Consider the following 25,570-nt stretch of genomic DNA (forward strand, 5'->3'; position numbering starts at 1 on the left):
TTTACGGTGTCTAGGTGCCAGCCCAACCTTCAAAGAAGGCACACCCATTCATGCACACACCTACCTGCATGTCTTTAAACGTCACTCGACCACGGGGAAGACATGCAGACTCCACACAGAAGGCGCTCCAGCCGAGAATCGAACTGGAGAACCTCTTGCTGTGAGACAATGAAACAGCGGTTCTGTACAGATCAAAAATAAAATCACATTGTCATGAATCCACTTGCTTACATGTACATTTTTTGAACAGACCTGTGGAACACCCTATTTTTGCCCTGTATGAAACACATCATTGCCATGGAGCCTAGTAGAACATTTATAAAATTCAGTACAACACACTTGAATCAGATGCAACACATTTATTTTGCAAGCCGCAATGCCATAACTACAACATAAGTACATGAAACAGCAGTTCTGTACAAATCAAAAATAAAATCACATGGTCATTAATCCACTTGCTTACATGTACATTTTTTGAACAGACCTGTGGAACACCCTATTTTTGCCCTGTATGAAACACATCATTGCCATGGAGCCTAGTAGAACATTTATAAAATTCAGTACAACACACTTGAATCAGATGCAACACATTTATTTTGCAAGCCGCAATGCCATAACTACACCATAAGTACATGAAACAGCAGTTCTGTACAAATCAAAAATAAAATCACATGGTCATTAATCCACTTGCTAGCAGCATCTAACACATGTTTTGGCAGCTTAAGATCACAGCAGTCCAGTTCTTCGTTCATTTTCACTGCTAATAATGAGTTCAATATTTTTACATTGAGAGACTGTCACAATTTAGTTTTCACTTTCCTCACCATGCTAAATGCTCTTTTAGTTTGTGCATTTGAGTGCGGCAAGCAAAGTAGAGTTATCATAAACTGCTTAGAGTGGCAGTTTCCCATCAATGCAAAGGTCTCGCAGAAGGCGTGCCCAGTACTTGGACACGTGCGTGGGGCCCATCCACAGGACCTGCCAGATTCCCTGTGCCCTCAATCTGATACTGGGTAAACTCATCAGTTAATTGTTCAGCCTCAGCATCATTTTCACAGAAACACAGACAGAAACCAACATCCCCTGACAAGTCCTGAAGAAATATCCAATTTGTTGGCAGTATTAATAAGGAATGCAGCATCTTTCATTAAGTGATCCTGTATGGAAACCTTTTAAGCATTCTCTGCAGCACTGCAGTATAAAACTCTAACTTTTTTATAAAAGTTAAATTCAATAACTAATATCTTCCTCATGGCTACTCATGTACTGTTTAACTTCATAGCCAATACGCAGATCACTGTTTGGCAGAACAGAGCTACTGTCAGCACTGAAACATCACTGTGTTTGATTAGTCTGACAGCAGCTGCAGGTCTGAGGAGTCTTACCAGCATACTGCTGCAGGAGTTTATGCACAATGGCATGCAGTGTCATTTTCTCTGCTTTGAAGCTGAATGTTGAACGCCAGTAAAGGTTCCAGTGCATACTTTAGAAACATAAAAATCATATGCAATTCATGACTCTGTAGGTGTTTAGAGATCAAGTCAGTCTTAGTAGTCAGTGGCTGCATACAAAAAATACAAATTGAGGTGCATGTCTATTAATCTTGAGGGGGTCAGTGTCTGTAAATAAAGCAAATTCTTGCAGTTTTTGGTGTCTTTGTGCACTGGAACTGAAATGACAGCACACATCAGATACAAGTTTTTCAACTGGTGACTGTAGTGCTTTTACACCAGCCTTACTACATAGATCTGCCAGGTGGTACAGAGACCCCACATTTACAATGGTAGGCTTCACCTCCTTTAAACGAGATAACACAAAGTTGTGTTTTCCAATCACTGAGGTAGCATTGTCTGAAGAAAATGCCACAATGTTGGAAACTGGAATGTTAAATTGTATCAGAGTGGACATTTAAAGCATCAAAGCATGCTTGTCCAGTTCCTGACACACATTTTGCCATATTAATGAACCATATTACATTTTTGCCTGCCTTTTCATCAAAGTAACCAACAAGGATCACAAACAGTTCGTCATCACCTATGTCTGTCCTTTGGTCCATATACACACAGAATGGTGATTTCTGGCAGGCAGGAGCAGCGTCATTCTGGTAATGAGGCCCTAGAACATCCAGTGGAATACGGGCTGTCTTCATAACTCCACATGCCATTTTCCTGAGAGCATCTTGATCCTCACCACATTTTTTTTATAAACTTCAGGATGTGTTTTCCTGCTGCAGATGACACGTGTTTTGGAAGGAGCCACACAAAACCAACGTCTGCCTTCAACCACCTTTGTACTCACTAAACTCTGAGGTCCAAAGAAGTCTGCCATAGTCCTTCCAGCTGCATGCTTGCAATTCTGTCTGTTTCTTGCTGTTGGTATGTCATTGCAGATCATTTCGGCCACCATGATGGGTTGTGAAATCTGTCTTACAAGTCTTGCAGAAAGCATATTTCACTCCGCACCTACTCACAGAAAGTCAGTCAAAGGCACTCGCCTAGCTTGGCTGAAAAATTGTGCATCTCCTCATCTTCGGAGTGGTATCTATAGCCATATCTCACTCCCCATCGTAATCTGGGCCATCTGTACCTAGGTTTATAAAACAGCGGTGTTACTGAAGAAAGAAATGGGACTATATTCCAGAAAGAAAAAGTAGAACCATCTGAACATGTAAGATATGGGACAGCAGGCCCTCAACCTACCCCCCTTCACTGGAAATTCCTGCTCTATGCACCTTCTCCTGCTCATCTCTGCTCCTTTTGCTAGCTATAAAGGCCTGCATGCTCACTCTACTTACTCCCTTGCTTCGATGACGACACTAGCAGTCCTTTGGTGATCAGGTAACCAGTTACAGAAGGGAGAGTGATTCATTGCAAAATGACATTCAGTATGATCAAAACACTCTTGATTATATCTCAAAATTCATGTTGAGGATAAACAAACCCACCTTAATAAATCTATTTGCAAAAGACTTCCAACTGTAGCATGAAATGTACCTAAACAGTAGCAAAAAATATATAAACTACATCATGACAATATTACCTGCATTTCAGTCACCACTTCAGAAGTGCTCTAGTCCTGTCCTACACCCTGGTCTTCACCTGGCAAAGGTGCCTTGAAAAGTTAAACTATGGCACTCGGTACTTTTACAAGAATGTGACATTTCAGACATGTCGTCAACCGTCATGACCAAAGAATGTAAGCTCTCACATCTTTAAATCCCTTCTCCCTAGCAGAACTACACCTTGGTCCTCCTCGTGGTGTGTGGTCCCTTATAAGCCTAGTGCTGTGACACAGGCTGTCCCCCTATTCAACAGCATAGCAACAAAAAAGAAATCCCTTCTGAACTGAAAAGAAACCCAACCTGTAACCCTTACGTGGATTACCTAGAAGTGCTTCGCTCAGCCTCACAGTGTAGGTGATATCCTACATTTTTATAGATTTAACTATATATTAGTGAGTGCTTTAGGTAACCTATTTGTAAGGGCCAGCACGCTTGCGGACCTACCCCAAGGCCGTCCATCCCCACTTTTTTTATTCTTCTCTGCCTTACCTCCTATCTAGCTTAGTGAATTAGTGTAATTTCCCATATAGGCCACTAGAGAGCAGCAGAACACAAGGCTTTAAAAACTATTTCTTACTTCTAGCTTAACTCTACCAGCATTATCGAACACCTATCTCCAGTTATCCCTGTAGGATCTTTTACTTCCTGATATCCCCCCTCCCCCAGAAAGGCATAAAACAGGGATTTACCTCTTAGTCTTAACAGTAGATAATCTAGATAGCTCAATCTTCTGTCCCTTAATACTCCTGCTTCTGGGCTGTTTACTAAATACCTACTCCCCTATACACCTAGAAGTAAGGACACCCTTTGCATTTCTTTTTATGGAAAGTAATTAAAGTGCCACGTACCTACTCAAAGCTGTATAGATCTCAGTCTCACTGAATAACTGATTACCTCTCAGCTTCTCTCAGCTCTACGTACCTGCACTCTTAAATTCACTTCCTGCTAAAAGATCAGACCAATCCTTCTAGGCAGCTTGTATTTCCCCCTCCTCCCTTCACTGCCCCAGTACTTCCATGCCGCCCACCTCCTCCCCTCCCTAGTATCTATCCTAAACCTATAAATATAGGTTAGGACTTGTGGTGCCATTTTTAAATCCCTTCTCCCTAACAGAACTACCCCTTGGTCCTCCGCGTGGTGTGCGGTCTGCAAGTGTGCATTTTGTATTTGCTGTGTTTTACTGCATGTTATGTTGCTTTCATAGACTTTGTTAGCCGAATAGGCTTTATCTAACTATAACGTGTGTTAACTATGCTACGGTAAACGCTATGTTACCCAGGCTCTGAGCGCTTTCTCCCACGTGGTATGTACTCCTGTATTGAGCAAATATAATGTATTCTCTGTATAACCAGAACTGTTGTATTTCACTGATTGCATTCATGTTCGTTTGACCAACTGCTCAAACTCTGGTTTTCTTTAGCTTAGCTTCACCCGCTGAGGTCTAACCAGTGTGCATCTATCTTGTGCTCTGGCAAACGGATAGGTAATAATTTAAATGAATTGCAGAAAAAGTTTACTTCCATAGCCGCAATATCTAGTTGCTATCTAGAGATCTGACTGTATCCCGATATAAACACACTTATTTGCCTCCTTTAAATGTGCTCAGTCACAATGTGCTGATAATATCACTCTATCAGACACATGTAACTATGATTTACTGTAGTTACGCTTATAGCCCACTTTAAAAGTGCTCAGGCATAGAGCACTGATTATTTTATCACCTGTTTTAGCAACCGGATACTTTTCCCAGGTACAAAGACGTGCTTTTTGCTATCTGGGCATTTATTTCTTATTTTCTTGACCTGTTTGCTGCAACTGGGGCAAAAAATTAATCGGATGCTGTATTTAGAAGAGAGGAACTTAATATTGAAAAGCCTACTTGCTAGTATTTCTGAGTAGTTTTAGCCTGTAAAATTAACCTAGCTGTTAGACAACACCCTAGCCTTCCTTACCTCATGCAAGGTCCTACTAATGTTAATTAATCTAGTTATATTAGAACTTGCACAGGCTGATATTATGTGGTGATATGATTATGACTCCAAATGACCTAGCTACTAGAAATTACCCTAGCATTGCCTACTACATGTCAATTTCAGCTGTTTATCAAATGTAGTAATTTGTATAGGCTGATATTTAATGTTTTTTGCACTATAGTCTACAGTAATTCCTATAGCTAATGACAGCATTAATGTTGCTGTGAATGTTGTATTAACTGTTAATCTGCTCAGTTATCTTCTTTATCTAAGCTCCTAAACGGAGTACTAATTAGATGAAGAAGGTTGTAGGGGGCTAATGCTTTTTTATGTGCCTCACAATTTTAGTTTTTCAGGAGTCTATATGATGTTTTCCTGTGTCTAGCCTGCATTGCTTTTTGACACTCCACTCAGTTACTGACTTGCACTCCTCCCAACCATTACCCTTTCCATTCTTGCAAAGACTGTAACCTAATTGCCAATTTTTATTTATTTGTCTCTGTCTCTTTTTCAGCTTATAAGCCTAATGCTGTGAGACAGGCTGTGTCCCCCTATTCAACAATATTGCAACAAAAAAAAAATCCTTTCTGAACTGAAAAGAAAACCCAACCTGTAACCCTTACGTGGACTACCTAGAAGTGCTTCGCTCAGCCTCACATTGTAGGTGATGGCCTACATTTTTACAGGTTTAACTATATATTAGTGAGTGCTTTATGTAACCTATTTGTAAGGGCCAGCACACCTGTGGACCTACCCCGAGGCCATCCATCCCCTCTTTTTTTTATTCTTCTCTGCCTTGCCTCCTGTCTAGCTTAGTGAATTAGTGTAATTCCCCATATAGGCCACTAAAGGGCAGCAGAACACAAGGCTTTAAAAACTGTATTCTTTACTTCTAGCTGAAATCCACCAGCTCTATCGAACACCTATCACCAGTTATCCATTTAGGATCTTTTACTTCCTGATATCCCCCCCACCCCCAAAAAGGCATAAAACAGGGATTTACCCTTAGTCTTAACCAGTAGATAAACTAGATAGCTCAGTCTTCTGTTTCTTAATACTCCTGCTTCTGGGCTCTTTACTAAATACCTCCTCCCCTGTACACCTAGAACTAAGGACACCCTTTGCATTTATTTTTATGGAAAGTAATTAAAGTGCCACGTACCTACTCAAAGCTGTATAGATCTCAGTCTCACTGAATAACTGATGACTTCTCAGCTTCTGTCAGCTGTAACCTGCTCCGTTCGCCCTATGGGCTCACTCCGCTCCCCTACCCCCAATTCCCACCCACCCCCAGGGGTCCTAAACTTATACTTCCTTAACCACATCCTCTCTCCCAACCATCCAATCTAATACGTATTTTTACTTTTCCCTCACCTCCTACATCCAGTACCTCTTCCTAAACCTCTTATGTTTATACATTACCTTACCACTGCTCCCACACAAAGAACTTTATAAAACCCTTAGTTTCCTTTGTCTTATCTTACCCATGTCCTGCTGTAGCTATATAAGAAACCCCTTATAATATGTCTTCAACAACTAAATCTATCCTAACCAAATTCATACTACTATTTACTCTCATATCTGTTCTCACCTCTGCCTATCTCTTCACCTCCATTGATAAATTTAATTATGACTACTTCAACTACTCTCCTAAACAAACAGCTAGTCACAACTACACCCTTACCCATTTTCAAATAAATACCACATCCACACCCTGCTACCTGCTAGCCAAGTACCATCAACTTACTCATATTAAATTCAATAACACAACTGTAAAAAAGCTAAAATACCTAACCAGCTTCCTCAACTACCCATCTTCTGCCCTAAAAACTCCCACCTTAAAAGACTGTGACATCTACCCTAACCCAGGCCCAACAAACATCCCAACTTTTACAACTCCTTCTACCACTCCCCCCACCCTAACCTGTCTCTCTAATTCCTTACTGTTAGGTCATCTCAATATCTGCAGTATAAATAATAAAATTGCCCATCTCCACGCCCTCCTTGATTTTCATTCCTTTCATATCCTCTGCCTCACAGAAACCTGGTTAAAACCTGTAACTAAAGATAATGAAATAATCCCCCCAGGTTACAACATATTGCGACTCGACCGCATAAAACGTAGGGGTGGGGGAGTAGCACTACTATATAATTCCACACTACAGATCTCCTCCATATTTTATAACCCACCTCAATATAGTAAGGCTGAAGTTCTTATCTCCTAACTTCAACTAAACGGTTCCAAAGCCCTATATATTATCTGCATCTACTTACCCCCTGGTAATAATATCACTACAATAGAAGACATTCTAAGCTGGGTATCAACTTCGCACCCACAAGAAACTATTATGCTAGGTGACTTTAATACTGACTGGAAATGTGTAAACAGATAATCCTTCATCACATATTAATCTTCATGGCTTTAGTTAAACTATTACCACCACCACCACTAGACTTAACAAACCTAACAACAAAGAGAATATCCTAGATTGGATACTCATTAATAAACAACAACAAATTTACCAGGTAGGAACTCTGCCAGATGACTTAAGTGATCATATGTTAACTTACATTATAAGACGAAAGAATGACATCCCTAACACCCCCACTTACAAGATCTCTCAAACCAACAAACATATTAACCCTGTATTATTCCAAAATGAACTTAATGCCTGTAACTGGTAACCACTAAAAACTCTCCCTCTTGAGAAGGCTGTTAAATATTTCAACTCTAAATTCTTAACTGTCATTGATAAGCATGCTCCTAAACGTTCTATCAGAATGAAGTCCAAACCTGCCCCGTGGCTTTCAAAAGAAACTAGACAACTCATATTGCTTAGGAATAAATCTTGGGTCAAGTGGAGAGCATCCAAAAATATCTCAGAGCAACAAACATTTAGACAGCTAAGAAATACTACAAAAAAAGCTATACTTACTGACAAAAAAAACTACTATTGTAAACTACAGCAATCTCGCCATAACAATCCACAAAAATTCTGGTCTAGCGTTAATAGACTCCTACACCCAGGGCACTCCAGCACATCACCCCCTCTAGGGGCTGATAACAATACTTCCCTTCAAACTGCCAGTGCCTTCAATACCTTCTTCACAGACACCATAAAATTTCTAGCCTGTCAACTTTCCACAAACTACTCTAATCTCCCAACCTCTTTACCTGATACTCTCCCAACATTCCAAATACAACCCATCGCTACCTCCTACATCCAAATACTTATACATAAACTTAAGCCATGTACCCCCTCTGCGGACCAAATACCATCTGAATACCTGCAAAAATAAGCTCAAGCAGTTGCTTATCCTGTATCCATCCTTATAAACAGAACCGTAAATGAGGGTACAATCCCAGATAACTGGAAAATCTCCCACATTATCCCTCTACAGAAAGGCGGAAACTCTAATGAGTATTCCAACTACAGGCCTATAGCTCTCATCACCCTTAGCAAAGTTATGGGATAATGCATTCACCATCAACTAATTAACCACTTAACCCAACATAATATACTAGCTAACTGTCAGCATGGCTTCAGGCCATTTTATAGTACCACCACAGCCCTCCTATCTTTCACCGACTCCATCAGTAAAAACCATAACAACAACATCCTCTCATCAGCACTCTTTATTGATCTGTCAAAAGCCTTTAACATGGTCAACCACCCCCTACTCCTAAAAACTCTTGAATCCCTTGCTCTTGACACCAAGACTTTCTCTGGTTTAAGTCTTACCTTAACAGTAGGCAACAAGCAGTCCTTTGGCAGAATAAACTATCTTCCCACCTGCCAGTCTCCCTTGGAGTCCCTCAGGGCTCCATTCTCGGTCCACTTCTATTCTCAGTATTCATCAACTACCTTCACTTAGCAATCCCTCAAGCTACCTGCATACAATATGCAGATGATTCCATGCTCATATGTTCAGCCAACTCTACATCTGAACTACAATCCCTAACCCAGACAGTATTCAACTCAGTCGAGGCATGGTTCTTAAAACGTTGCCTCCTTTTGAATGCCAGAAAAAACAAGCTCTTGCTCTTCACACCTAACAGTAAGTCCCCCCCCCCCCAATCAATTTCTCTATCAAATCAAATAATGGCACCATTATAACCCCAGACTCTACCACCAATCTATTAGGAGTCTTAATTGACAATAACCTTACATTTGACAATCATATAAATAACACAATAAAAACTGTAAATAGAAAATTGGGCTCCCTATATAGAATAAAACCCTTCTTAACACCAACAGCCAGAACTACAATTGCCCACTCCCATCTAATCTCCACTCTTTATGCTTCCCCCATATATACTAACCTAAAGAAAAATAATCTCACTAAACTAGCTAACTCCTGTAATATTATTGCCAGGTTTGCCACTGGGAACCCATTTAGAACTCGCCACTGTCTAAACCTACAGCAGTTAGACTGGCTTGAACTAAAAAAACATTTTGATACTTTCCCAACTTACCATTGTTCATCAGATATTCTACCAACCTAACAACACACCGATACTCTCTAACCTTATTATCCCCTATACAAACCTCAATTCCTTATGCTGTTCCACTAAACTACTGGCTAACATTAGCAAGTCTAATAACTTGGCAGGTGACTCCTTGTTTTCTAATACTGCTGGAAAATATTGGAACATGTTGCCATCAGATCTTAACTGTACTTCTCTCCTTCCCACTCTAAACAAAGGCTGAAGCAACATCTTAAAACACACTGGTTATGCCCATGCTGTTACCCAGATTAATTGTCTGCATTCTCTTTTGCCATTTTCTCTATACTGCCTCCCCTCATCTTTTAACACTACTTACCCCTGGATAGTGGTAACTGTCTTAAATTATTGTTGCAAATAGGAGATGAATTAAGCTGTGAACATATTGTAAACAACCTCACATATCTTAATGTAAGAGTATCTTATTCCTTTCATGTTCTGTTTCATAATTACCATACTTCTCTTTAGCTAAGGCTCTCTAATTATTTTTAACTAATTTTTTCTTTATATTTGTGTAAGCAATTCTTTTTGAATATTGTGTTTGCTTAAATAGTATAACTTTGTAACTACTGTTCTCTCATTTATTTTTATCATACATTCTTTTCTCTTATATTTGTCCATTATAAACTTTTAAATGTTACTGTGGAGCTTTTCTCCCCGGGCCTCTGCTGAAAATGGAAATATATCCAGTTGGACTAGCCCAGATAACAAATGTAAAATAAAATAAATAAATAAAATCTTAAACCACCCAAAAAAAAAAAACAAAACACGTATCCCAACAATGAACATTTGTAGAGCAAGAAATCCCAATATCCTGCTGTAAAATCCAAATAGCACACTAACTGCAAAATATTATAAATATACAAAGGCTGCAGTGATACTGGCATAAATGTGCTACAAGATATATCTGCTATTACCCCGAGGCATTGACAAAGAGAATGTCATTTTCTGATGGAGAACTGTATAACTGTCAAGTGATATGCATGACATTTTCTCCAAAAGACACCAGTATAGCTCTCAAATTAGGGATAAACCTAGAGATCAGGTACACAAAGTATTAGTGAAAACTGACACATTAACGGAATAGAGAGACAATTTTAATTGTCTAGTGCACAGCTAACAAAACAAATCCTGAAAGAGTCTTGCATAAAAATATTTCAAGCATGGGCAGTAATGCACTTCTAGCCTGCCACTATACCAAAACATTTGTACCCATAGTAAGTGTTCAGGCTGTTCTTAAAAGTATCTAAACTAGTACTTGCTTTAATGTAATTCAGTAGTCTGTCCGCAGCACTTAAAATGAAAACATAGTAATTGCCCTTTTCCAACATGTAAGCAACCATATTGCACTGCTGGGTGAGAGAACACAAGATGCACATTACTTTAATATTGCAAAGCAAACCCAGATACCTCTAGCCATTCTGCACCACCCTTCATAAAAATTAGCATGCCTGTACACTAAAACAGATATATTCTGAAGACAAGACAATAGTAACCAAATGAACCATCAGGAGGATAATTGTTGCATCAATTGTTGTTCAAATGTCTGACAAGGGAAAAAAAAATCGAAAACCTAGGGTCTTAGGTCTTGCTATTATGAGCATGCATTGCAAAACAAGCAAAATAAACCCTACCTCTCAGCCTGTTAGGACAGGAAATCTGTACAAAACTTTATATACTTTGGGGACAAAGGCCCAAAAGAGGGATACATTTTAAATATTGCTCTTATAAACCTGGAAATCTGTTAAAACAGGACTTGTGTATATGCGTTTTCTATATGATATGAAATCTGAAACTCATTTGCTTCTTAACATATAGTGACGTTGAACTAAACAGCATACTTTCCCAGACAAACACATTTTATGAGCAACAAACCAAAAATATAGAGCAGAAACCTAGCTAACAGGGATATATTTAAACATAGAAAGCTGTTAGAACAGGACTTTTTTATATGCATTTTCTAAAGGACATGAAATCTGAAACTCAAATGCCTCTTAAAGTACAGTGACTTTAAACTATACAGCCATAAGTTCTCAGACAAACCAAAATTTTATGAGCAGCAAACCACGAAATATAGAGCTCAAACCTAGCTAATAGGGATACATTTTAAATATTGCTCTTTTAAACACAGAAAGCTGTTAAAACAGGACTTTTCTGCATGCATTTTCTAAAAGATACGAAACCTGAAACTCGAATGCCTCTTAATATATAGTGACTAATTTTATGGCCAACAAATATGGAGCAATAACTTGGCTGAGGAACATATCATGGAGAAACACATAATGGGAACCATACAGTTAAATTGTTACTATCTACTGCTCAACCTGTTAACACAAGTTAAATGGAGCACAAAATCTAGACTGGATTACATTTCTAACAGCCTGCAGGCATACATACATTTCTAACACACGGTCTGCAGGCATACATACATTTCTAACACACTGTCTGCAGGCATATATACATTTCTAACACACAGCCTGCATACATAATTTTCTAACACACCCTTACCTCTGCAGTAGCTGCAGCTCCGTCAGTCCACAACAAAATAATTCAGTGAAGTATCCTTCCACCTCCTGCAAAAAAGAAACTCAGCCTTTTGGTACAGATGCACTCAATCCCCACCTCCCTGAAGCTCTGCAGACTCCTGTTCGGCACTGTCTCATCCTTCCACAGACGTCCAGACATGACAAATCTTTCCTTGCTTCCTCTTCCCATGATACAATGACCCATGTCACGAACACACCAAGTTTCTTCTTCTATAATAAGCCCTGAGCCAAGATAAGCTTCCTGTATCGTGAAGGCCTTTTTGAAGGCATTTTTCTGGCACAAAAACCATTGCTGGTGCGTGATTGGGTAAGTATTTGGGAGCTCTCATTGGCTCCCTTCCACAGGAACACTTAGCTGATTGGTTTGTATACCGCAATTGGGATTTGCTGTAATTGCGATATACAACCCAATCAAAAACATTGTAGCAGAGCCAGTGTTGTTCAATGCTGAACAGCGGAGCAGTTATTTGATTGGTTTGTATACTGTGATGCCAACTGGCAGTAATTGTGGTATAAAATACCGTATATTAATCAGTCAAAACTCGTGTAGCGGAGCCAAAGCTGTTCAATGCAGAGCAGCAGAACAGTGTGTTAGTTTGGGGCTGAACGCGGAGTGTTTTGCATAATCCAGAGCACTTGGCACCCATAAGTGGAAGTAGGTTGCCAGGCCTTTCTTCCATATCACATGCCCACACCTATGAGCAATTTAGAGTCATCATTCCACCTACCATATGTCTTCGGGTTGTGAGAGGAAGCTGGAATACTAGCAGAAAACCCATGTGAAAGCAGAGCATGCAAATGTCGCACAGAAGGAACCCCAGCCAAGAGCCAAAAAAGAGAGAACGTCTTGTTCTGAGGGAGCAGTGCTTTGCACTACCACTGATGCTCCCCATACCATATTACTCATGGAATACACTATATTACTCAGTGAATAAAAATAATGACTGTGCTTTATGAAATACAGCATCCGGGTAATTTTTTTTTTTTTTGCATGTACTACATTTTATTTTCTGTCTGATAAATAGCTATTTTTAAGGTTAGTGTTCTTTTTATGTAGCTAATAGATAAATTAACACTATTAGATTTTTGTATACTTGTTTAGACTAAGAACACTGACTACTTGTGTTACACTAGTCCTGCAGTGTTCACTCTGCTGGTTGTCATTTATTGGTTGGATTAGTGTAACGTAGAATAATAAAAGTACTGTTGATGGATGAGCACTTTTTTTTTCATTGTTACATATGGAGGCGTGTCTTTTTGAGGATTGTTTATAAATGTGTAAATTGCATATTAAGTGTAGGGTAGTTACGGGGTTAATAAACCCTCCCATGATGCCTAAGAATGTGTGTGCATCATAACATGTTAGTAACCTATGGAATTGTGATAGTAATCTGTCTTTAAGCTTTTTTCCTTGTAAAAGTTTGAAAATGTAACCACTGTTTGAGTTGAGCTCTGGTGTTGATATTTATCCTTAAATGTTTTTACTGACTGTTGGGTTCCACCCACTCCTGACAGTTGCATCTCAGTTTGTAGTCTGTTCCTGTGGTATTGCTCCCATGGAAGTAAGATCTTTCTCTGTGATTCAGTTCACCCTTGCCAATCACTGGGTGTCTTTTTCTAATTTTCTACATATCATTTTGACTTTGCACTGGCAATTAACTCTATATGCTGCACTGCTTGGAACACTCTCTTGTTGCCATCTGCTACCTGCCTGTTTTTAATCCCTACCACTAAAGTATGTATTTCATGCACAAACACCAGCAAAAACAAGGCATGCACAGATTGAGTGGTTAACAGACCAGATAATGCCTACATGACATATGACTTAACCTTAAAAAATAAAGTTGCCCCAAATAGAAAATGGTTAAAAAATAAAGTTGCTCCAAATAGAAAAATGGGACCGTGTAGGTATTTGTGCATCAGTCTTTCTGTACTTATTCTTCATGATTAGAAGTATATTGGTAACATTATTACATGATATGCCCATGAGTAATTTAGTGTCCTTCTCAAACAGAATCACAATTAAAAATGTCTTGGCTGTCTTTTACTAAATTAAAATTTACTTCCCATTCATTTAGTGATGTGTTTTTCACATCTTCGATATAACTCTGTCCCTGTTTAGCCTTTTACTGTGCGAATGCTTTATAGTTCATAGGTGGTTACTAGGCTATCAGCTGAAGAGCCATTTTGAGCCTAGCCAAGCATACCACAAAAGTACCAAAATTTTGCTGACCTGTGTCAATACCCTAAGGAATTTTATGAGTTACAATATAGGCTTGTACACATCGTGTTCACAGGCTGCCCCTGTCTATTAGGGATAGGTGTCAGACTGGGAGTTGCGATTTCCCATTCATTGGTCCAGGTTATGTTTGAGTATAGTTAAGGATGAGTTTTGCTTCACGTAGATGGCCTGCTATAGATGTGGGCTAATCTTTGAGAACATATACCTGCCCCTCCAACTTGTTGTGTTTGTCGCAGACAAGTTTAGGTCCTTAGAACATGTATTTCTGATTCAGTTTGTTTTTAGGATATGCAACAAATCCATCATTGTGTGATCAAAGAATGCTTGCAGGCTAGGAATAGATAGTCATGTAGCAGTCTGTAGGAGACAGTATGGGTAGGACTTTGAGACTGTCCTCATAGGATATGTTGCTTATTTCTGGTATTCTTTTTGTGAGGAATCTCTGGTCTCATAAGTTATTTCAAGTGCCTAGTCAGGTACATGCCAAAGGGTGTGTTGTACTCCATGACTGGTCTGATGAGAGCTAAGTACAATAGAACTACAACTTCCTTGGACTTGGATGCCATGCCCTTACTTATAAGTTGTGTAACACAGAATCATTATCTCACCATAGTAGATACATGGTTGTTAAAGGTCAGGTTACTGTCAACATGCATTCCTATTTCTCTGACCACTGAGTCTATTTTAGGGGTGTGTTATCAATGTGATAATTTTCAGGGATGGTCATCTTTCCAAAGGGTACTGTTGCACATATTTTCACATTGAGGTTTAGTCTAAGGCCCTGCCACCAGTGTTTTTTGTCTTTCAGGCCCTCTTAAAGGGTATCTGTTGCTTTAGGAGATTCAAGGACTTTGCCTAGTTTGCAGTCATCTGTACACCTTGTCAACCGGAGGCCAATGATGATTGTCTTGACTGTAGAGAATTAGATGCCAAAAAAGAGAGGGTCCAACACTGAACCATGTGAGACTCCACTAGTGTATGGCCCCCTTGTGGACGTGGAATTCCCTATACTAACAACTTGTGTCCAATTGTGATCCAGTTGGCTATCCATTGGGTTGCATATGCGTTTATGCCTAATTTTTGTTGGTTTATCTACAATGCCTAAGTGAGAAATTGTGTTGAATTACTTGCCCAGTTCGTGGTAGGCAGTGTGCTCTTTTTTGCCCTGGTGCATAGCTTTAGTGATCTTGAACTCCACCAGATTAATTAGGCATGACCTGCCACTGACAAAAAACAAACTAGGTTGAATCCAGTGTCTGTCGGTTTTCTATGTTGTTATTTATCAAATTCTTAAGACTTTCCATGGCTTTTGCATGTGAGATTAGTCACACGTATAGGTCTGTAGTTCCCAGAGGCCCCCCTCCCCCTTTGTGTAGAGGAGTAACTGTTGCAGCACTCAATTTTTGTGGCATGAAGCCTATCTTGAGGCAATGGTTTTAGCTGGGAGAGGGAATCTAAGTTAACCTGTTTTGGTACCTTCCTTAAACATCCACTCCCATTTTTTATTGTAACTTTGGCTAACTAAAATAAAATAAGTAAAATCAACCCTCATCTCATTTGTATCACGTCGGAACTTAAATGCTTCTTTCTAGCATTGTGAGCATTTTCACTAATTTTGTCCGTTGTTTACTTATTCTGCAGTGCATTTTAACTGCATTTTATTGTTTTCTAAGCATGTTGCTCCGTCTTCTGAAATTTGTTTACCCCTTTTAGTAGTTAAGAGTTTGTTGAAGAACTTTCTCTCTCACGAACTGAAAACAAGATGAATCTACTGATCATAAGTGGAACGTATGCAAAATAAAATTTGACAGCTGCTTGCTGCTGAAGTATTCTGAACTTAGGAATTCTCACAAAAAGAAGTGAACACCTTCAAGATATTTTACTTCAGAAACAGGCAAGCATGTTCCCTTAATAAAATTAAACATTTCTGGAAGCATGTCAGCTTTGTGGCTGGTAGAAATGACAACAAACTCCTTCCTCCTTTTGTTACCCTTCCCATTACTGTGAGTTTTTTAATTACTCCTATAGTCCACTAGAGGTAAACATGTCACAAATCTCTCAAGTGTGCCCCTGAGTACTGGGCTAGCAGTTGTTCAAACCTACCTTCCCGAGCTGAATCTGTAATGTGTTGTTCACTGATAGAGCCTGAGTCAGTAGCAAATGCTTTGGTTGTAATAAATTAACTTTTAACTTGATTGATCTCTATACTTTTGTAGATAGAAACAAATACAAATGAGTGCCTTAATACAGTTTTTTTTTTCACTACTTTATGTACCTATACACTTCCAGGTAAAATGCACAGGATTAATGTACTTAAAAGCATTTATTTTATTTAGTTTATTTCCATCATAATAGGCAAGTGGAGTATAGAACCGATTTTCCCAGTGTGGTATTATCTAGGTTGCCTGCAGGCATTTTTATTTTGACAACCTTTCCCACCACTCATGTAGGATCTGCAATGATATCATAAGTTCATAAGTATATACTTGGCTAACAACCACCAGGGCCTTTATAAGCCCAGCAGTGCAACCCAATCCAGTTGTGTCACTTTGTATTATGGGAGTTAATTAGGAGGGGAGGGGTTATGTTAGGAAGTTTCTGAAGGTAAAGGGGGGCATTTTAGTTTGGATATAGTTATTGATGTTCTTCGTGTTTCACTGTTGTAGTCATTACATTTGGATTATCTGCTTGCAGGTAGCCCTCAGTCGGCCTGATTATCAAAGTCTTGGGTCCTGCGTCGGTTGCTGTCTCATCTTCCATTAACGTCAGGTAGTCAGGGGTATAAAGCATGCAGCCGATGTCATTACATCAGTCTTTCTTGCTGTGCGGTGCCCAAAGCAGAAGCAGTTCTCAAGTGCCAGTCGGTCGACTCCTGAAATTTTCGTTTTCGAGTTTCAGATCTGAAGTCTTCAACAAAGCTAAGTACCCCGTTGGGGATCCTTTTTCTTGCTCTTAACTGATGTTAGTAAAAGTTAACAGTTGTATTTCTTGTGGAAAGCGAAATACCTCATAAAGATTTTCATCTGTACTGCATACCTTGCTCAGGCCCAGACCACGACGTCCCTCACTGTCAGTTTTGTGCCTTATTTAAACCTCGAACTATTCGTCATCAGTTTATTTTCGCATCTAAATATTTTGGTACTCTGTTCAATTATCCAGAAATTGCTTCGGTAAGCCACCCGACTACCAACATTCCGAAAAAGTGCAAAGATAAAGACAGAGACAGACCGCATAGGTTCAAAGCTGCTGACGACGCTTCTGCTAAGTTAGTTGCCAGTACTCAGTGAGGTGCTTTTGCAGCCCCTGATACCCGCTACTTCAGATTCGCGGGCCTCTACTGAGACCCATTCAGATTCCGGTATGCAGCGAGATGCTTCTTCGACTGTGGAACCTGCGGCTATCTCTACCTTGGATGCGTCCGGAGCCACTGTGCAGGCACCAGCTTCTGAGGGTGTATTCAGGCCTACTGACTTGCATATTAAACTGACACCATCTTCTTCTTCAAGGCCTAAAACTCAATCCACGCCTAGAAAACCAATGCCCTGACCACACTATCAGGCTCCCATGCCTAAAAAACAAATGATAAGAATGGCTGAAGACCTTATTACTCTAATCAGAGGAAACCACCCTTCTCCCTCTAAGAGACCTAGAACTGATTTAACTTCTGATTCTTCTGATCAGGATTCTGAAATTTCTGTTTTCTCTGATGACCAGGAGTTGCCCTTATCGACCTATGAGGATTCTGATGCAGAGGACTCCATTCCCTCTGCTTCACCTCCAGAGGATTTCTCTTTTGGTGAAACTTTGCATAATCTTAGGGAGCATTTCCGCTGGGAAAGCCAGGATTACTCAGACTCCAAAAAGAGGCTTAGGGAATTCTTACTCTTACCTCAACACAGGCCTTTAGCTATCCCTCCTGTACTGGACATTGTAGATGCCTTCTTGGAATCTAGCCTGGCCCCTGACACTTTACCTCCGGCTCCCAGAAAACCTGACCGGTATTATAGAGTACCTGACTCTCACAAGTTCCTCTTTAAGAATCTTACTGCGGATCCTGAGACCATTTCACAGGGACCCAAAGACATTAAGGCTACTACTGCCAAAAACCCTACCCCCTCTGACAGAGATTCCAGGGCCCTGCACAGATGTGGTAAGAAAGTATACACTTCTGCTACTTTGGCCATTAGGGCCTTAAACTGCCAGTTTCATATGTTAAAGTATCAGCAACATATTATTGGACTGCTTAAACAAAAAATAATGTTGATTCCTGACTGTGCTGAAAATAAAGAATTACAGGATTTAATGCATTCTGCTGTACAAGTTGGAAAACATACTTTGCAATGTGGTTTTGATTCATTAGAGGCTGCTGTCACTGGGTGTGTACTTAGAAGGCATACTTGGCTTAAGAAGCAAAACTTGCCAGATCGTTAAAGCTAAATTACTGGATGCTCCCTTGAACCGAGACCGCCTGTTTGGTAACAAAGCAGAAGAAGTACTTAAAAAGATGGAGGAAAAAGCTAAATCTATGCAAACTGTTAAAAGATTTCCTGCAAGCATAGTCTCCCAGATTTAGTAGGCACTGGACTTCTAAGAATTGATCCTTTCCTGCCTCTTTCAGGCCTTCTCAGTCCAAGCCCAGGAACAGCAGACTACCCAGGCTTCAGTCTCAAGGTACTCGCAGACCTAAGCAGTGGAGGGCTCCACTTCCAAAGCTGGGAGCAGTAAGACACCCCCTATGGTAAACTGTCACAATGACTTAACGTTAAACCTTCCAAGCCCTGCTCAACTGACTGTTTCTTTAGGGGGAAAGATCGCTCTGCATGCAAAAAACTGGGAACTCATTACCCAAGACAAATGGGTTTTAAATATAGTTTCCCAAGGATAGAGATTTCACTTCCACTCCTTACCAACCCCAAACGGTTGGCCAGAGACCTACCCCCAAATCAGTGGGCAGAGGCTCAAAAGCAGGTTTTCTCTCCTCCGTATCAGAGCTATTCATTCTGTCCCAGAAGAGGAATGGGGGCAAGGGTTTTACTCAAGACTTTTCCTGGTACCCAGAAAAGACCATTCCTAGTGTCCTATCCTGGACCTGTCTATCCTAAACACCTTTTTAGTAATCCCAAAATTCAAGATGCTAACTCTTCATCAGCAACTTCCCATGCTAGGCAAAAATGCCTGGTTGGCAACACTGGATTTAAAGGAAGCCTACCTGCACATCCCAATAAGAGAATTCTGCAGAAAATACCTACACTTCAGAGCAGGTTACATGCGCTATCAGTTCTTTGCACCGCCCTTTGGCTTTATCTACTGTGCCCAGGGTATTCACAAAGTGCCTAGCTCCAGTCATTGCATATTGCAGGCAAAGAAATATTGAAATATAGCCATACCTGGACGATTGTCTAATTCAGGCAGAAAGCCAAGACATACTATTAAATCACCTGGCATTTGTAAAGAAATTACTAACTTCTCTGGGGTACACCAGAAACGAAAAGAAATCACATCTAGTACCCTGCCAACAAATTGTATTCCTGGGAGCAAGCTTGAGTACAACTTCCCAGATGGCCTACCTCATGCCAGAGAAACAAGTTTATTTGACAGCCTACTTCAAACTACTGGCCACAAAGATGCAGCTATCTGCAAGGAAAATACTGCAAGCCCTGGGATTCATGACCTCTTGCATTCTACAAATTACATATGCAAGACTGCATATGAGGAAACTACAATGGTATCTAAAAAGTGTATGGTGTCAACATTCTCAGGACCTAGAATCAATGATTCCTATCATCCCTTGTCTACAGACAGAGTTCCTTTGGTGGGCAGAGGCCTGCCACCACAACAAGGGACTGCCATTAACTCTACCCCCTGCCACCCAAACCCTAACAGTCGCGTCAGACTACGCATGGGGGGGCTCACTTGACAGGGCAGTGCATTCAGGGCAAATGGAACCAGAGTCAAATGCACCTGCATATCATTCAAAAAGAAATGTTAGCTGTACAGAATGCTCTGACAGCCTTCAAGGACCACATTCTTCCAGGGCAATTATTGGTAAAGACGGACGACACCACTGTTATGTGGTACATAAACAAGCAGGGAGGAACGCACTCATACCCTCTCTGCAAACTGACCATGGCTCTGTGGAACACAGCCTTGAGCTACCAAGTGCATCTACAAGCTCAGTTCCTGCCAGGCAAGCTAAATACACTGCCAGACGACCTAAGCAGGAATCTCATGGACCCACACAAGTGGAAACTGGAACCAAAGATATTCAACATTTTGAGAAACAAATCGGGGAGACCAGAGATAGACCTGTTTGCCTCCCCTCAGAACTATCAATTGGACAAATTCTGCACAAGGACTCCCCACAGACGAGCTTGGAAAGTGGATGCCCTGTCCTTCACCTGGAAAAACCTATTAATTTATGCCTTTCCCCCTCTGCCTCTCCTCTCCAAAGTTCTACTAAAGATCAAACTGGACAAACCAAGGACAATTCTCACTGCACCAGACTGGCCACGCCAACACTGGTACCCCCTCTTGCACAGCATGTCACTGCTGGAACCATGGCACCTGCCTCAGACCCCTTCCCTGCTCTCCCAGCAGGAGGGCCAGATTCTGCACCCCCAGCTATAAACCCTGAACCTTGCATCCTGGCTAATTACCTGAACTCCCCGTTACCATCCCTCAGTAAGCAAGTGATGGATGTCATTCTGGAGGCAAGGAGGCCTAGTACTAGAAAATCCTATGCTGAAAAATGGAAAAGATTCTGTACCTGGAGCCAAACTCAGGGGATGGGTACAACAGTGCCCAATTTACTGCACATTCTTAAATACTTAACTGAGATGCTTCACAAGGGCCTTTCCTTTTCTTCCATTAAAATTCATGCCTCGGCCATTTCCGCACATTATAATACAGAGCCTCCCCTTTTCTCTCATCCACTGTTGAAGCAATTCCTCAGAGGGGGCAAAAACTTAAGACCACCCAGGAGAGCCCCTACTCCAGCCTGGACCTTAACTTTGTATTGGAAAAGCACCTCCCTTTGAGCCAGCTGCAAATGCAGAGTTGAAATTCCTTTCTTGGAAAACAGCCTTCCTTCTAGCCATCACTTCAGCAAGAAGGGTCTCTGAATTGCAGGCCCTCATGGCAGTGGAGCCTTTCATCATCTTTCCTGCGGACTGGGTGTCCCTCAGGACCAATCCCTCCTTTATGCCCAAGGTGGTATCCAGTGTGGTCCTTAATCAGTCCATTCATTTACCAACCTTCTTTTCTAATCCACAGAACAAAGGGGAACCAAATTCTGCACTACTTGGACGTCCACAGACAAATTAGATTTTACTTGGACAGGACTAAGCCTCTCAAGAAATCTGAACAACTATTGGTTGCATTTGCTGTAGGGGCAGAGGGGAAGGCCATTTCAAAATAAACCATTTCTAAGTGGATAGGCCATTGCGTTCATTTCTGCTATAAGCACCATAGAAAACCTACCCCACAGGGCATAAGATAAGACCACATTCCACCAGGGCTGCATCTACCTCTACAGCCTTTCTCAGAGGTGTCCCTACCAAGGACATCCTAGAAGCTGCTACCTGGAGTTCTGTACATACCTTCAGCAAGCATTACCACTTGCTAATTTTTTCTAAATCCAGAGCTGATTTTGCCACTGCAGTCCTGCAGGACCTAATAGCTGGTCCTATTGCTCTCTAATTGCCTCCTCTCTTCCTTAGCTTTGGGAATCTACCCAAATGTAATGACTGCAACAGTGAAACACGAAGAACGTAGTACAGTTGTGTACACTTACCATAAATGTAGATGTTAGAGTGTATTCACTGTTGCAGTCCTAGCTACCCTCCCTCCAGCCCTCTGACTTCTTTTGATTATACCTCTATTCTTGTTTATTATACTTAAAGCTTTCTGGTGTATTTGCTTTTTGTTGGAGGTGTAACCTTGTATATAATTGCTCCCCATTATGGGGGCACCTGACATCTGGGGCAAGAAAAACTGATGTAATGGCGTCGGCTGCATGCTTTATACCCCTGACTACCTGACGTCATGGAAGATGAGACAGCAACCGACGCAGGATCCAAGACTTTGATAATCAGGCCGACTGAGGGCTACCTGCAAGCAGATAACCCAAATGTAATGACTGCAACAGTGAATAAACTCGAACATCTACATTTATGGTAAGTTTACACGATTGTACTTTTCCTTCTGTCTGTCAGAGACATGGGGGGCCAGACCCAGGAAGAATTTCAAATTTCCCATTTGTTTTTTTCTTTTTTTTTTATTGTCAATATTTTAACTGTTCTGTCATTTGCAGTTTGCTCATACACACACGGATGTGATTACACTTGTTTTTACTGAATCTTATCTGACTGAATCACTGATGTAATTTTACTAAAAACACATTTAATTGAAAACTCCTTTTGTATTATCACATTTCATAGAAAGCTTCATTACAACAAATGTATCTTGTTATTTGCAGGGCCCCTGCACCCTCATGTGGGAGCCCCCCCCCCCATACTCCCTTACTTTAATATACTAGCATACACTAGCTGGACAGTTGCACAACCATGAAGAAAAGAAAAAATATACACAAACAGTGAATCACTGCTGGCACACAACCCACACCAATGATGATTGTCTATAGATGTCTACTGTTTTTTATGAATTGCAGCTGATTGAAATGTGATTTCAGTGAAAGGTGTTTTATTGAATTGTAGTCCGTTATATGTGATTCAACAAAATGAGACAGAGTATGCACTGCTACCACACACACACATCTATATGTATGTGCACATATGTGTCTATGTGTAGTTTTATATATTTATATATGTTATATATGTGTATATATATATATATATATATATATATATATATATATATATATATGTATGTGTGTGTGTATATATATATATATATATATATATATATATATATATATATATATATATATATATATAAAACCATACACACACATATGTAAAATGTAGATAGATCGTATCACTTTACTGTGTAAAAAGTGTTTGGTTTGAAGTCTTTAAAAAGACTTAATCTTGCATTACTGAAGTGTCATTTAGTTGACTACAGCAATGCAAAAGTTATTTAGTTGACTGGAGCAATGCAAAAGTTATTTCCCCTTTGTCATGGCTGTGCCATAATGAAGGTAGAATATGTAAGTTGGAGAGGTGAAGTTCGTAGGTTTATAGGCTAGTAGTAGGCAGTCAAGTCTGCAGACTATTGCAAGCCTATCCAAGTCCTCAGTTAAGTGCTTGTTTTTATTTGTGATGTCGGAGATATCAATTATACTTTGGTTAGATTAGTTCATACAGGTCTGCTGACGTAATGTTAGGAAATAGTCTACAAGTCTTCCATACTGTTCAGCAGGTTAATGGAAGTCTAAGGTGTCATAATAAAAGCTTGTTGCATAGTATACAAATGTTTTAAATGAAACTTTAATGCAAGTGATTCCTAGTGGTGTATTTTATATTTATTAACTTATTGGGTATATTTTTAATTTGTGGGACCATGAGTGACATAGCATTTCACCGAGTTAGTGATTTACTAGGCTTCACATGGTTGTTTTTATTTGGTTGCTCTTGATGTAATGTGTCACTGCTTTTACTTACCAGTGCTTGGCCATACACGTGTGCATTTACTTACCTGTGTGTATGTATGCATGTATACATATATGTGTGTGTGTGTGTGTGTGTGTATATATATATATATATATATATATATATATATATATATAAACAAAACATAGAGTACTAGCAAATGGACCGACAAAGGATGACACTTAGGAGAAACGATCATCACAAAACCAAAGAAGACTCCGTGTGTCCACCAAGTCGAGGGTATAAAACTTTAATAACAGCAATAAAATGTGTACAAACAGATGAGTGCTTTCGGACTCAAACAGGCCTTCTTCAGATCTAACAAAAGGGCACCAATAAAAATAATTTGTATAGTTTGACAACCAATAAGCATCTAACACTAGCTAAGATATACAATAAAAATGTGTACTGCAGTTCCTGTTTAAACATAATCATGAATAAATTTACAAACATCATATAGAGATACTCATAAACATTGGTTAGCCTTTTCCAAAGATCAGCCAATCTGAGAGGCGAAAGTGTTGCACCATCCAATCAACAGAAGCCAAATAGTGACTAATGATGAGCACCCGAAACATAAATCCAAATGGAAAAGACCCCATACTAGAAGTCAGTATAGTACATTTAAATACAGCGCACAAAGTAAACAAAATAGTGAGCCTAGTAAATGAAACAGACAAGCTATGTGCTGCTGTGAATCGTGCTATATAGCTAAAAATTGTTCAACATCAAATAAAAAATATACATATAAATACTGTATACAGCAAGCAATATTCTGCAAGCTTACCGCAGCATTAACTGTTAAGCTTCCAAGCATAAACGGTCACATAACCATAGTAACCTGAAAGAAATCAAGGTAAAATAATCCAACATCTAAAAATGTCTTAACACAAGCAGGTCTACCAAAATAGTGTATATGGCATATAGCGACCTCTATGATGCAATCAAAAACCTCATTTAGAACAAATTAGTCCATTTGTGGCCACATACAGTCACCACATATAAAAACCTTTAAATATGACTTAATAAAAAGTCAAAGAATGAATCACATCAGAGAGCTGAAAGCACCCACAAGTTGCACAGTGGCAATGTGTAATTCTCCCTTTTCTTGGTTGGTTAGAAGCAACCAGTCCTAAGGTTCATAGAAATGTGTAGTCCAATAAAAGATCACTAAGGATCATATTGAGGTATGTGAAAAGTCAAACCATGCCATAAGTAGCGTCATCAGTAGAATCCAATGAGAAATTCTGCAAGGGCATGAGCAGATGAATGAAAAATCAAACCACTAAGATTTATATCTGTGCAAAACCAGATCCAAATAACAACCTAAAAATTGTGCAATCAAAAGTATTTACAATTTCCCATTACCTGATTGGTCTGAAATAACCAATCCTAAAACAGGAGTTTTCTACTCCAATAAAAAAAATCACCAAGGGTCATGTTACAGCAAACAAAGAACACAGAACATGCCGCAGATAAGGGCTTAGTACTCTGTTATAAATATGAACATGGCCAATGCAAGCCTCCACAAAAGTCAAAGGAAGTTTTTTCACCAAAACACATCAAACACCATAAACAGTGGTATAAATAAAAACCCAGTGAGAAAAATATTCAGCTGCTCTTACTGTAACTG

The 25,570-nt window shown here is 39.9% G+C and overlaps 1 protein-coding gene across 7 annotated transcripts in view; it reads left to right on the forward strand.

Annotated features, from left to right (window-relative positions):
* Positions 1-25,570, forward strand: part of GIT2 (GIT ArfGAP 2) — a 1,410,467-nt gene that overhangs the window by 837,726 nt on the left and 547,171 nt on the right. The window lies entirely within an intron of this gene.

The sequence above is a fragment of the Protopterus annectens genome, chromosome 4.part0, assembly GCF_019279795.1.
Source record: "Protopterus annectens isolate FY-2018-M chromosome 4.part0, PAN1.0, whole genome shotgun sequence".
Taxonomy (NCBI): domain Eukaryota; kingdom Metazoa; phylum Chordata; order Ceratodontiformes; family Protopteridae; genus Protopterus; species Protopterus annectens.